A 16,200-nucleotide genomic window follows, 5' to 3' on the forward strand; every position below is an offset into this window, starting at 1 on the left:
CTTCCTCTTCTTGTATCCCATATTCACTTTCCCTAGCCCTATCCCACTCCAGGCTTCTGTTTTCTCCCAACCCAAGGACTTAACCTCCTTTTGCCAACAGTCTCTCATAGGATTTTTGATTAGATGACCTGTGAGGCTTTAGGTTCTGTCAGCCTCTTCTGTGTTCTTTCTGGTATTGAATGCTTGGTCTGAAATGAGCATTTTCCCTCAGTTCTGTTTTTCATCTCTCACTGACTTTGTTCATTAGCAATAACAGGTTTTCATGTCTAAATGCCTTCTAGACTGATGAGACTATAATCTTTTTGAGGGTCAGAGCCTTTGTCTCTAGTAGTCATTATTGTTTTTTCTGTGCCTAGAGTGGTGTCTGATTTGGTGCATAAAATTATCTTTATTTATTCCTGTTGTCTTCAAACAGGTTGTCCATTCTAACAGCTTTGATGTATGTTTCAATAAAAATATTTCTTAATATTCAGATATAAAACATACATTAATTTAAACAATTTATAGAATTTATTTTATTCATTTCATAGGAGGAAAGCTTATAATTTCAATTTTGTTGTGGCATCTAAGTAAAAATGAGCTTGTAAATCTCAAACTATTCTTAGTATGCAACAATGTTACTGTTGACACAAATCAATCTGGTGTGTTTATTCTGGAAAAAAATCACATTTTATGAAAGACATAGTCCTCTAAGATATTTTAGTTTCCTGGCTTATTGCTGCATACTGCTTTTTATAATACCTAAAGTCCTGACAGCAAATAGAACCTTATAGAGAAAGAAAAATAATTGAAGGTGTTTTATTACTCCTTGGGATAGAAGAAAGAGAAAAACAAGGCTAAGCTTTGGAGGGAATACCAAGTATAGAACATACTGGGAGCCTCAGGAAATAGAATCTGATGCCTTCAGTTAGTCACGGAAGGTGAAGAGGGAAGGCGTGGAGCACAGTGAACAAGCTATCTTGCAATAGGCTTTAGAGCAAACCTAGAGTCAGTTACTTCCCTGAAGACGTGGAGGTGGTCCTTATGAAAAAATTAACCTGAGATAAGAATCTATCTCTGCCAGGAGAAAGGGAAAGAAGAAAGACAAATATTGGGCTTATAAAAAATTTACTGAAGAAACAAATATAAGGACTGAAGGTGGGATGGAGAGAGTGAGAGATCACAGAGCAAGAGAGAGAGAGTCAGAAGTACTTTCCGTAACTAAATGATCTGTTGAGAGAGTTTTATGTTTTCCTTTTGAGAAAACATTCCAGTTTAAATGGAATATAATGTTTCTACCCTTCACTTTCTGCCGTAAGAGTGGTGTCATCTGCGTATCTGAGGTTATTGATATTTCTCCCAGCAATCTTGATTCCAGCTTGTGCTTCTTCCAGCCCAGCGTTTCTCATGATGTACTCTGCATAGAAGTTAAATAAGCAGGGTGACAATATACAGCCTTGACGTACTCCTTTTCCTATTTGGAACCAGTCTGTTGTTCCATGTCCAGTTCTAACTGTTGCTTCCTGACCTGCATATACGTTTCTCAAGAGGCAGGTCAGGTAGTCTGGTATTCCCATCTCTTTCAGAATTTTCCACAGTTTGTTGTGATCCACACAGTCAAAGTCTTTGGCATAGTCAATAAAGCAGAAATAGATGTTTTTCTGGAACTCTCTTGCTTTTTCCATGATCCAGCAGATGTTGGCAATTTGATCCCTGGTTCCTCTGCCTTTTCTGAAACAAGCTTGAATATCTGGAAGTTCTTGGCTCCCATATTGCTAAAGCATGGTTTGGAGAATTTTGAGCATTACTTTACCAGTGTGTGAGATGAATGCAATTATGCATTAGTTTAAGCATTCTTTGGCATTGCTTTTCTTTGGGATTGGAATGAAAACTGATCTTTTCCAGTCCTGTGGCCACTGCTGAGTTTTCCAAATTTGCTGACATATTGAGTTTTACAGGAGATACCCCACGTCCATGGAACATTGGACTAGTTCAAATTTGGGAAAGGAGTACAACAAGGATGTATATTGTTACTTTGCTTATTTAACTCATATGCAGAGTACATCATGCAAAATGCCAGTTGGATGACTCACAAGCTGGAATCATGATTTCCAGGAGAAATTTCAACAACCTCAGATATGCAGATGATACCACTCTAATGGCAGAAAGCAAAGAGGAACTAAAGAGCCTCTTAATGAAGGTAAAAAGCAGAGTGGAAAAGCTAGCTTAAAACTCAACATCCAAAACACGAAGATATGGCATCTGCTCCCATCATTTCATGACAAATAGATGGGGGAAAAGTGGAAACAGTGACAGACTTTATTTTCTTGGGCTCCAAAATCACTGTGGACAGTGACTGAAGCCATGTTATTAAAAGACACTTACTTCTTGGAAGAAAAGCTTGGACAGACTAGACAGCACATTAAAAAGCAGAGACATCACTTTGTGAACAAAGGTGCATATAATAAAAGCAATGATTTTTCTAGTAGTCATTTATGGATGTAAAAGTTGAACCATAAGGAAGGCTGAGCACTAAAGAATTGATGCTTTTGAATTGTGGTGCTGGAGAAGACTCTTGAGAGTCCATTGGGACTGAAAGGAACTCAAACCAGTCAATTCTAAAGGAGATCAAAACAGTCAATCCTAAAGGAAATCAATCCTGAATATTCATTAGAAGGATTGATGCTGAAGCTGTAGCTCCAATACTTAGGCCTCTGATGCAAAGAGCTGACTCACTGGAAAAGACCCTGATGCTGGAAAATATTGAAGGCAGAAGGACAAGGGGACAAGGGGGCAACAGAGGATGAGATGGTTGGGATGGCATCACTGACTCAGTGGACATGAGTTTGAACAAACTCTGGGAGATAGTGAAGGACAGGGAAGCCTGGCATACTACAGTCCATAGGATCACAAAGAGGTGGACTCGACTTAGTGACTGAACAATAATCTGAAGCATCAAATATGCTTTTAAATTCAAAGCAGACATGTTTGAAGTAAGAATTTTATGACAATTTTTAATTCATTAAGTCTCATTGCCATTTGGATTTAAAATTTGTTCATTCCTAAGCTTGAAATCATTTCAGCTCTACATGTAATTTTAAGAGATTCAAGACTAAAAACAACAATGTTATCTAACTGGTGAACTGAGCTAAAGGACTGAAAGATTTTACAAGTCAATTTCAAAAGGAATTCAGAGATATCAATCACCATGTCCAATGTCCTGCTTTCAATTAACGAAATGAAAAGCTCTGTAGAAAATCTACAGACTCCTATTACTAGAGAATGCCTGAAACAGCAATTGTTCTGTTTAACTTATTGTTAAACAATAAAACATTGTCTTCTCCTTCATATAAAATTTGAATATATTAGACAAAGCAGAATACCACCCATCACTTGAAGAGCTCTTGCAGCTGTTGCTCCCAGAATAAAAAGTCTATTGTTTTATAAAGCAGATCTGTCTGGAGCTATCCACATTGCTAAAAAGAGCCAGATTGTCAGTGAATGGTTCATCTATAATCTCAGCAAGTTGGTTTATTGATGATTCAGTAATTCTTTGATTCCCTGAATTGAACAACTGGATTTTTATTTTTTTTTCTCCTCAGTTGATAGATGTGTCTGCCTTCAGACTAAAAATGTACCTAAAGCTCTTAAAAGATAAATGCACAAACTTTATCAGTTAGGGAAAGCATGTTTGAAGTCTCAGACCATTGATTCTCTGATGGTAGGAACCTTCTTAAATTTGTTTTAGGTTAGTTTTCTGAAAAAATGATGAGATAGAGTTTATATAAATTATGCAATAACTTCCTTATACCTCTAAAGTTCTATAGCACTACCAAAGGATCTCATTCCATAATAGCAGTCTTTGGAATTTTTCATGTTGATAAAAAATTGGCCAGAGATATATTGTTCTCAACTTGAGATGTCTCATGAGTAGACACAGCCCTAAAATCGGGATGCAGGTATCATGTATATTTTTGTCAATTTTCAGTCAAGGATGAGTAAAATCAAAAGTTGTCTGAAAAGATGCCTTTTAGTTTTGTGTTTATATTGGCTTGTGGTTGCTATGCTTAGTTATTTAAACAACTACTTCTTAATGTATTATGCTTACTCAGTCGTGTCTAACTCTTTGCAACACAATGGACTGCAGACCACTGGGCTCCTCTGTCCATGGGATTTTCCAGGCATGAATACTGGAGTGGGTTGCCATTTCCTACTCAAGGGTAGCTTCCCAACCCAGAGGTTGATCCCATGTCTCCTGAGTCTCCTGCATTTGCAGGATGGTTCTTTACCACTGCCCCACCTAATATTTTATCTTAAATCCACAACTTGATGCAACCATTGTTGTGCTTTATTGAAACTATAATTATACATGAATTATTGACAAATACTCTCATGGATTTTAATCATTGATCACTTTCTCCATTTATTTGAATAACATTGCTCCAGGTGTTTTCAGTACCCACAGCAGGAGTGACTCAGACTTGAAGGCTGTGAGCACAGGCATGACATGTGCTCTATGAATCAGCTCTGCACAGTTGAGCCATACATAGTATGAGACTACTACACTGATTTTCAGTGATTTAGGCACATAAACTATAGTACAACCAAAACTTACATCTAGATTTGAATAAAAGTTAAGCTAACCTTCTGGTATAAAGATCTTAAAATGTATTCCTGGTCTGGTTTACCACATTTTCCACTTTTGAATAAGATTAAACTGAAATGATCTGCACAAATAGCATGCTTACCCCAAAGAGAATAATTATCCAATTATCCATAAATTTCACAATAAGAATTTTGATGGGAATTTTGCAAATCTCTTTGATATATGAAGGCCTTGAGTTATGGATCTGAGTAGGGCTGGCATTCATCAATCACTGCAAAAAAATTAAGGGAAAATTATAATACTAGAAATGCTCACTGCAAAAATGGTAGAATCTATGAGGTATTATTAACCTTTAAAATATTCCTCTCTTTCAGAGAATATACTATGTAATCAATTTTTTAGTTAAACATTGCCTTTTCCATCATATCCACTCAAGCACTGTTTCATTCTTTTCCTAGAACATTTTCTTTAGTGTGTGCTCTTGCCTTTTTATACCTTCAAATGTTCTTTTGACATAAACTTTGTAGTATTGTTGAAACAACATCTTAAAATTATCTAGAGTGTTGTGTAAGTTTTCTTCTGTTTGAAGTGAAGAATTTTTTGCATTGTTAAAGATCAATAACGAAGACAAACAATATCAAAAGTACTATCAGACCTTTAAGATAGAGGATGGCATATTGATAAATACATTCTAAAAATAAACATTTATTTGTCATAAAAAATTAAGTTTGGAGAAGTCTGAGAAAAACTATAAATATATGTCAACAAAAAAGGTCATATGGTAGTTGATTATTGTGAACTATATCTAAGTAGTGTTTATCCATATACTATTTATATCTATAGTGTGTAACTATATATACTATACAGTATATGGTTATAAATGTCTATTTTATATCTAGTATTTTAAAATTTTCATATTTTCATGAAGTAATCTTTGCAACTAATTACAAGCAATGATTTCCCTACCCTTTTGCTAGTTTAGATCTCTTCCTCAGAAATGAGTGCTTTTCTCTCTTTAGCTTTTTTTCTGAAAAATAATATTCTTCCAGTGCTGATTCTCTATCCATCATTTTGGTCATTGATTATCTTTTGATAAGACAGATGAAACATATCTCATTTTTTGGCCAGACTTCTAGCCCCCCTTCTCCCATATTGAGTACATATACTTTTTCCTTGGGATTTAGTTCATTTTAAAAAATGGCCCATTACATAGATGTACCATGTCTTCTTTATCCATTCTTTGTTGATGGACATTTGGGTTGCTTCCATGTCTTGGCTATTGTAAGTAATGCTATAATGAACATTAGGATGCTTGTATCCTTTCAGATCATGTTTTTCTCTGGGTCATGCTAGGAGTGGGATTGTAGGGTCATATGGTATTTCTGTTTGCTGTACGAGAAACTTCTTTCCTATTTCCCTGGATTCTGTCATTTCCTTTCTTTTCCTTTGCTTTTATTTCTGAATGCTGTTTTGCTGCTATCATGCAGATTGGTTGGGTTTTTCCAGAGATTCTACATTTCTGGATGATGCTGATGCTATTGGTCAAAGAAACACACTTTAAACAGCATTGTCTTAAATTAGTGCTGTCCAGTCAAAACATAATGCAAGCCAAATCTATAATTTTTAAATTGCTGATAGCCATATTAAAAAAGTAAAAGAAACAGGTGAGTTACATAATTTTAATACTTTTATTAACCCATATATTCAGACAGGTAGCACTCAATAGGTAATCAATATTTACTTATTCTAAAGATATTTTCGTTATTTTTCATAATAAATATTTGAAATCTGGTACATGTATTACACTATACAGCATGTCTCAGTTTGGAGTAGCCACATTTCAAAAGCTGAATGCCACATGTGGCAAAACAAAGCCCAAGGGGACCTCCTGCATATGTGCACTAGGACACGCTGGAACATGTGTACAAAAATGTTCCAGTGATGATGCTCAACCTAGCAGAACAATGGAAAAATCTAAATGCCTATTAATGAATAAATGACTACTATGCAGGATTCAAACAGCAACCGCAAACAACAAAAATAGAGATGGATGTTAGGAAGAAAATTTGAATTAAAAAATTAGCTGTGCAAAACTACACTTGTAATACCATTTTATAACACTGGTGAAAGAAATCAAAGACGACACTAATAGATGGAGAAATATACCATGTTCATGGATTGGAAGAATCAATAGAGTGAAAATGAGTATACTACCCAAAGCAATTTATAGATTCAATGCAATCCCTATCAAGCTACCAACGGTATTCTTCACAGAGCTAGAACAAATAATTTCACAATTTGTATGGAAATACAAAAAACCTCGAATAGCCAAAGCGATCTTGAGAAAGAAAAATGGAACTGGAGGAATCAACCTACCCAACTTCAGGTTCTACTACAAAGCCACAGTCATCAAGACAGTATGGTACTGGCACAAAGACAGAAATATAGATCAATGGAACAAAATAGAAAGCCCAGAGATAAATCCATGCACATATGGACACCTTATCTTTGACAAAGGAGGCAAGAATATACAATGCATTAAAGACAATCTCTTTAACAAGTGGTGCTGGGAAAACTGGTCAACCACTTGTAAAAGAATGAAACTAGAGCACTTTCTAACACCATACACAAAAATAAACTCAAAATGGATTAAAGATCTAAACGTAAGACCAGAAACTATAAAACTCCTAGAGGAGAACATAGGCAAAACACTCTCTGATATACATCACAGCAGGATCCTCTATGACCCACCTCCCAGAATATTGGAAATAAAAGCAAAAATAAACAAATGGGACCTAATTAAACTTAAAAGCTTCTGCACAACAAAGGAAACTATAAGCAAGGTGAAAAGACAGCCTTCACAATGGAAGAAAATAATAGCAAATGAAGCAACAGACAAACAACTAATCTCAAAAATATATAAGCAACTCCTACAGCTCAATTCCAGAAAAATAAATGACCCAATCAAAAAATGGGCCAAAGAACTAAATAGACATTTCTCCAAAGAAGACATACAGAGGGCTAACAAACACATGAAAAGATGCTCAACATCACTCATTATCAGAGAAATGCAAATCAAGACCACTATGAGGTACAATTTCACGCCAGTCAGAATGGCTGTGATCCCAAAGTCTACAAGCAATAAATGCTGGAGAGGGTGTGGAGAAAAGGGAACCCTCTTACACTGTTGGTGGGAATGCAAACTAGTACAGCCACTATGGAGAACAGTGTGGAGATTCCTTAAAAAACTGGAAATAGAACTGCCTTATGATCCAGCAATCCCACTGCTGGGCATACACACTGAGGAAACCAGAATTGAAAGAGACACATGTATCCCAATGTTCATCACAGCACTGTTTATAATAGCCAGGACATGGAAGCAACATATACCACATGTATATGTGGTACATATACACAGTGGAGTATTACTCAGCCATTAAAAAGAATACATTTGAATCAGTTCTAATGAGGTGGATGAAACTGGAGCCTATTATACAGAGTGAAGTAAGCCAGAAAGAAAAACACCAATACAGTATACTAACGCATATATATGGAATTTAGAAAGATGGTAACAATAACCCTGTATACCAGACAGCAAAAGAGACACTAATGTATAGAACAGTCTTTTGGACTCTCTGGGAGAGGGAGACGGTGGGATGATTTGGGAGAATGGCATTGAAATATGTATAATATCATATATGAAACAAGTCACCAGTCCAGGTTTGATGCACAATACTGGATGCTTGGGGCTGGTGCACTGGGATGACCCAGAGGGATGGTATGGGGAGGGAGGAGGGAGGAGGGTTCAGGATGGGGAACACATATATACCTGTGGCAGATTCATTTTGATTATGGCAAAACCAATACAATATTGTAAAGTTAAATTAAAGAAAAGAAAAAAAAAAGCTCAAAGTAGTACAAAAGCAAAACAATATGCTCTTTTGGAATATATAAATATTTGTAAACTTACCAAAAAAAGTTCACTAAGAGAGTGATGAAAACAAAAGCTTGTGAATATGATGTGGGAAGGGCATGAGGGTTGTGAGGGACTGAGAAATGAGATGAAGAGAAGCACGTAAGAACTTGTATTATCGGAATACACTAGTCCTTGGACAGGTAGTGTAGCCAAGGGTGCTGTAGTTTATACAATTGTACTTCAAACCTTTTAACATGCTCTCTTGGCTGAGGTTCCCCCAGGAAGATAGAGCTTGCATGCAGGTAGTTTCCTATGAGAAGTGATTCGAGAGAACAGGTTAGGGTTTTGGAAAAGGGAAATAAGGGAGATACGAAAGCTAATGGAATTAAGGATAACTGGGGCTCATATCTGCCAGGACCTTCTGTGGAATCCAAAGAATCCACCTCAGAATCCCAGGGTGATGCATTTATCACTGACACCTGACTCTCTTGGTCAAAATTGCCCCACAGAGCATTAACTTCCCACTTCCAGGCCGGGCAGGAATGACTTCCAGGAGGGACCAAGTCAGTTCCCCTCAGCCTTCCCTGTGGTGGTTTTAGGGAAGCCTCAGCCCCAGGTGAGAGATCAGCATTTAGCTAAAGTAAGATGATTGTGACAAGAGAGGCTGGAGGAATAAAATGTCCTTGAGAATGTGAAGCAGGAGAACAGAGTTGTCAAACAACTCTGCATTCCCTACACAACGCATATATTCTTATGCAGGTATCAAATACATTTTAAAAGATAGTAAGAAAGAAAATTATATGTACTTTTTTTTCTCTAGATAAAAATTATTTCATCGGTACTTCATACTATCAGATACTACTATGTCCTTAATGTGGCCTAATATAGTGTACATGACGTGGCGTTAGCTCCTTCTCTAACCTCGTTTTCTAACACCCTCTATTTTCTTTACAGCAGTTCATCACCATTGCCTGCAGATGTTCTGGGAGCTCACCAACTCCTGGACTCACCCTGGGGTCCTCCCTGTTCCCTCTGCCAGGATGCGCTTCCCATGGCTCACCTTGCATTGCATGAAGGTAGGTTTCTGCTCGCCATTCAGTTTCTCTTAGGAGTCTTTCTTGACCACCTCATCTTCACATGAGCATCCCCTACCTGGCCCACTAGGGTGTCACTGTCTTCTTGTGCTGCTTTTCTTTACATGGCATTTTTCACTCTTTGATATTACATTATAAAACTACTTTTGCCATCTGTCTCTCACTCAGGTGAAAGCTCTATGAAGGCAGGGATATTCCCTGTTCAATTCATACCTGTAACCCAAGAGCCTAGAATATTACCTGACACCTGGTGAACATTTCTTGATTGCCCTCTTAATTTTCACTTTTGAAAAATTAAAAAAAAATAGAACGCTAGCTAGTTCTCTTTTTAAATTTCAGATTCATGTAGATTGAGGCTAATCACTCATGTAGCTTTATAAAATTTTCAATTTTCTATTTTTGAATTACATTTGATTCAACTTACCACAATCTCACCTACCCTTTTTCTTCAAGAACTCAAATCTGAAAACATTGCTTGGGAAATGCTATCTCAAACTGATGTGTAAGTTTTAATGACACCTAAAACTGGACAAATACACATGGCTTCCAGTCTAGCTAAGTGCTTTGCATGGTATTATATAAAGTATTGCATAGTGGTCATTTGTTAGCTCTTCCAGACAAACACTTGGCTCCCATGAAAGCATATTTGAGGATACAGTTATAGCCGAGAGATTATGGGCTTCCTAAAGTGACATAGTCTGTGTGTTTGTGAATCAAAAGGGTTAGCAGAAATGTATTTCACAGTTTAAATAAATTTCAGTTCAGTTCAGTTCAGTCACTCAGTCGTGTCTGACTCTTTGCCACCCCATGAATCGCAGCACGCCAGGCCTCCCTGTCCATCACCAACTCCCGGAGTTCACTCAGACTCACGTCCATCGAGTCAGTGATGCCATCCAGCCATCTCATCCTCTGTCGTCCCCTCCTCCTCCTGCCCCCAATCCCTCCCAGCATCAGAGTCTTTTCCAATGAGTCAACTCTTCACATGAGGTGGCCAAAGTACTGGAGTTTCAGCTTTAGCATCATTCCTTCCAAAGAAATCCCAGGGCTGATCTCCTTCAGAATGGACTGGTTGGATCTCCTTGCAGTCCAACGGACTCTCAAGAGTCTTCTCCATCACCACAGTTCAAAAGCATCAATTCTTTGGTGCTCAGCCTTCTTCACAGTCCAACTCTCACATCCATACATGACCACAGGAAAAACCATACCCTTGACTAGACGGACCTTTGTTGGCAAAGTAATGTCTCTGCTTTTGAATATGTTATCTAGGTTGGACATAACTTTCTTTCCAAGGAGTAAGTGTCTTTTAATTTCATGCCAGCAATCACCATCTGCAGTGATTTTGGAGCCCAGGAAAATAAAGTCTGACACTGTTTCCACTGTTTCCCCATCTATTTCCCATGAAGTGATGGGACCAAGATGTCATGATCTTCGTTTTCTGAATGTTGAGCTTTAAGCCAACTTTTTCACTCTCCACTTTCACTTTCATCAAGAGGCTTTTTGGTTCCTGTTCACTTCCTGCCATAAGGGTGGTGTCATCTGCATACCTGAAGTTATTGATATTTTTCCCGGCAAACTTGATTCCAGCTTGTGTTTCTTCCAGTCCAGCGTTTCTCATGATGTACTCTGCATATAAGTTAAATAAACAGGGTGACAATATACAGACTTGACGTACTCCTTTTCCTATTTGGAACCAGTCTGTTGTTCTATGTCCAGTTCTAACTGTTGCTTCCTGACCTGCATAAATAAAATTTAGGATAATACTAATGTTTGTACATATGAATTTAGCCATAGGTTATTGTCATAATATTTTAGCTTCCATTGAGCAATTTGGGTACTATTTGTAGTTGTTTTTCCTCTGATAAACTGTACATTTAAAACCAATTCATAAAGCTCTCCACATGGGAAATGCTGTATACTAGCATATATTTTATATTAAGCCCCATGGTCTTGCTCATAAGGCCAATGGCATCACAGAGCTGATCAATGGGAAGTAGTGTAAATGCGTCTTCAGTAACTCTATTAACTTTCTTTTCTTCCCTGTTTCCCTTTTCCAAAATTCCTAACCTGTTCTCTGGAATCAAAACCAAGAAGTTTTAACTCTGAAAGTGGAAAAACAGTGATACTTTAGTGTTGGCACTCAGGGCACCTACCTAGGAGGGGCTCAGATACTGTCTAGAGTCTCATCTTTGACTCGGCTACACACAATGGGTTTCTAAGGAGAAAGGACATTCACAGTCAGGGCTGGCAAAGCTCTACCTCAAAGGCGGCAATTTTGCTTCATTTGCGAGTGGGGCCCAACAGACCTAATGTGTCTGTTGATTGAGTTACTTAAATGCCAAATATCAATGATCAGTAGTCACTAAAATAAAAGCAAGAGGCAGATTTTGTTTTTGTAATTCAAAAAAAGTTAAAGAATATTTTTTTCTTTTAAAATAATCAAAAGTGCAGGAGTCTTTTACTTGTAGCCTTATATCCAAACCTTTACTACTAGCTTCAAACTAAAGAATAAAGAAAACATGAAACACCAAAATATTTTGTACTTGAAGTTTTTTCCTCCTTCATGGCACTACATATAATTGTGTGTGTACATGCGTTTGTGTGTATATAATACAAAACTTAGTAAATTTAGTAAAATGATGTCAAAATATAAAGAGCCCAAATACTGAAAAATAATTTGGAGTTAATCATTTTCCTACCACTGTAATAAAAATGGTGAACTTTTTGTTTTTATGTTTGTTCTTTTTATATCAGGAGATTTAATGAACAGTTCTCAAAAGAGTGCCTGTTTAAAATGGCACTTGTTTTCTCAAGGGGACTTCCCAATAACTGGAATGTCTATATCTACATAGATAAGAGAGGGGAAATATACTGAAGTCTTTCTAAGATTTAATGCAACATTTCATCAAAGATTATAAGATAGAAACTGAGTACTAACAAAATTTAAAATTTTAAGAAATTTTACCTTGTGTTGCATTAGAGTGTTGTTTTCTGTGAATATACAATCCTCATTTTCTTTGCTATTTCACGCCAAGTATTTTGGCTGTGCCATCGTCAAGTATCAATTGGGAAAAACATGTCTGTCAGCAGCTCATTTTCTCATCAATTTAAGCTACTAAACTATAAATTTGTTACAAACTGCAGATGGCCTCAAAGGCTGTGTTGACTCTGTAGAAAATACACTGGATGCTTTCTAAATGTGTAGCAAAATAGAAAGCATTTTTCTAAGTCAAGACATTGTATCCTTTTCAATGAAAATCAAAAAAAGATTGTATTACCATTTAAATACTCTCCATTAGTATTTTTAGGAAACAGTGCAATTTCCAATAAAAAACAAGTTCAAGAAAAGATCTCCAAGAATTAACAAATTGTCGTTAGGGTACCCTCAACCTCTGCACTCAACCTTCCCACTAATTGATCCACGATAAAGCCAGCATACATAGACCATATAGTTTAGAAAATTGTATTTTCACAGTGATAGAAATGGTTTAAAAATTAATTTATTGGCTCATTTACCAAATGCATAAAAGAAATTTCAAATAATAAAAGGCAAATCCCTATTTGGATAGGTATTTAAAAGATGCTGATGTCGTTATGTAGTACGCCAAGGTAACAATCAGTGTAGTATTTATTAATAAGATTTTACCAGCTTCCAGAATATTTATTACTATGCTTCAAATGTCTTTGAAAAATTGAACTTTTAAAATTATATTTTATTGCTTTGAGAGGCCTGTTCTTTAGATGGGAGCTAATCTTCACTATTGTGTATTACAGTAAATAATTTGAATGTTAAATTTAAATATTTAAAGCTATCTTTCAATGAAATCTTTAAGAAGGTTAATTTGAAAATGTGTTAAAGGCAATTTTACGTCAAGTTCTATGTATTCCATGTAACTGATAAGAGAAAAATTGGCCTTATGTACCTTAAAATACATTGAAAATAACCAAAAATGAGCTCTAAAAGTCTCTTAATGGGATTTATGATTTACAGAGACCTCAGGACAATAGGTTAGTAGAATCTAAACTTCAGATTCCTCACCCATGAATTGAAGGCTTTGGATAGAATTATGTCTAAAACTCTATTAATAAGAACAATCTACAATTCTACCCTGGAAAGAGACAGAAACTTACTTAGTTATTGCTGTTTCATTAAACTAAATTCTTGACCCCTAATTATATCTCAGATTCTTAAAATGATTTTTTACATACTGTCAGTTATTATATTCTTATTTTTAATGACTTCAGATAATTTTACATGTAAAATCTTAGGGAACATTAATTCTTTTTGTTTGAATTGTGTGTGTACATTTGTGCTTACAATATAGTTTGAATAATTGGAATCAGTGTGTACTATCTGAATCTTATGTTATGCTTTTTACATCACTTTCTTAAACTTATTTGCATGTATAAGGATGAAACTGGATTTCACACATAAAAAATAGTTTGAAAAATCTATATGTATATCAAAACTTAGGTGTTTTTGTTCATTTGAATGTGAGTCCTTCAAATTCAGGGATTCTTTATTATTTATCTTATCCTCTCTCTCTACAATCTAGCAGGGAGTTGACACCCTGATTCTCAGCAAAAATAATAACTATCACTAACATTTATTCAGCTCTTACATCAGATATTGAACCAATTGCTCTGTATATGTCATTCATTTAAAATCACAAATAACTTTTTTATAAAAATACTATTGTCAGTTTTTAAATTTATATTTTGTGTTATTTTAAATTGAAACAGTTGATATGCAATTTTATGTAACTTACAAGTGGGCGATACAGTGAATCATAATTTTTAGAGTTTATACTCCATTTACAGTTATAAAATATTACTAATGTTCCCTGTGTTGTACAATTTATCCTTGCAGTTTATTTTGTACATAATAGTTTGTATCTTTAATCCCTTACCCTATTTTACCCCTCCCCACTTCTCTCTCTGGTAACTACTAGTATGTCTGTGAATCTGCCTCTTTTTTGTTATCTAATTTTTTAAAAGAGAAAAGTGGACTCAAAGAACTTAATTAACCTTTCCAGTTTATAAGAGGCAACACTAATTTTATAATCCAAACAGAAAGCACTTAACAACCTCACTACAATTCATTTATTTTACATTTATTAAATGACATTGTATCCTATTTAGAGTCCATAATTTTTTAGCTATTTCCCTCATGAATGGGCAAGTAGACTGTCTTTAGACTGTCAGTAATATAGATAATGATGCTACTAAGCACTTGTAATATACTTCAGTATGTATGTGTAGATTATTAATATACACAATGATGCTACTAAGCACTTGTAAGATACTTCAGTATGTATGTGTAGATTATTCTCATACTCAAAGAACTCAAAATGATAAACAAAATGTGATCTATACATTGATGCAATGTTATTCAGCCTATTTTAAGGAGAAAATTCTGACACATGTTACAACATGAATAGGCCTTGAGGACAGTGAAGTAAGGCACTCAGTAATCAAAGAACAAATACTGTGTGATTCCACTTAAATGAGGCATATGGGATAGTTAAATTCAAAGAGATAGAAAGAAGAATGGTGGATTCCAGGGGCTGGAAGGAGAAGAGAATGAGGAGCTGATGTTTAATGGGTATTGGGTTTCAATTTGGGAAGATGAAAAGCTCTGGAGATGATTGTGATGGTTGCACAGCAATGAGAATATAAGCAAAGCCACTGAACTGTACTCTTTAAAATAGTTGGAATGCTGTTTTGTTACACATATTTTATGACAAAAAGAACTCAAAATAAAGCTTTGTTAAGCACTATTTGTATCCTCAAAATATATACTATTGCAAATTCTTATTTATTCTATGTAGATATAAGAGAAGACTTAGTATCTACACAAGTCAGAACTTCATTGTAGAAGCAGAACTTGGTGATGCAGATTTGGGAGCATTAGCAGATAGAAGATGTTCATGTTCTTGGGACTGAATTGGTCAGTTAGGACTATGGTCTTTCCAGTGGTCATGCATGGATGTGACAGTTGGACTATGAAGAAAGCTGAGCACTGAAGAATTGATGCTTTTGAGCTGTGGTGTTGGAGAAGACTCTTCAGAGTCCCTTGGACTGCAAGGAGATCCAACCAGTCCATCCTAAAGGAGATCAGTCCTGGGTGTTCTTTGGAAGGATTGATGCTAAAGCTGAAACTCAACTTTGGCCACCTCATATGAAGAGTTGACTCATTGGAAAAGACCCTGATGCTGGGAGGGATTGGGTGCAGGAAGAGAAGGGGACGACAGAGGATGAGATGGCTGGATGACATCACTGACTCTATGGACATGAGTTTGGGTGAACTCTGGGAGTTGGTGATGGACAGGGAGGCCTGGAGTGCTGCAATTCACGGGGTCGCAAAGAGTTGGACACAACTGAGCGACTGAACTGAACTGAAGGACTATACATAGATAAGATGGGAAGCCCAAGGCTTGGCCTGAGTCATTTTAAAAATTACTGGCCAGCCAAGGAAGGACAAGTCTGCAAAGAAGACTGAAGAATAGCTATAAAGTTTAAAACAAACAAAACAAAACAAAAAAAGAAAAAAGCGAGAGAGAATGTGGTATCATGGAAGGAAAGAAAGAATTTCAAAAAGAAAACTT

The sequence above is a fragment of the Bos taurus genome, chromosome 9 (genome assembly GCF_002263795.3).
Source record: "Bos taurus isolate L1 Dominette 01449 registration number 42190680 breed Hereford chromosome 9, ARS-UCD2.0, whole genome shotgun sequence".
NCBI lineage: Eukaryota > Metazoa > Chordata > Mammalia > Artiodactyla > Bovidae > Bos > Bos taurus.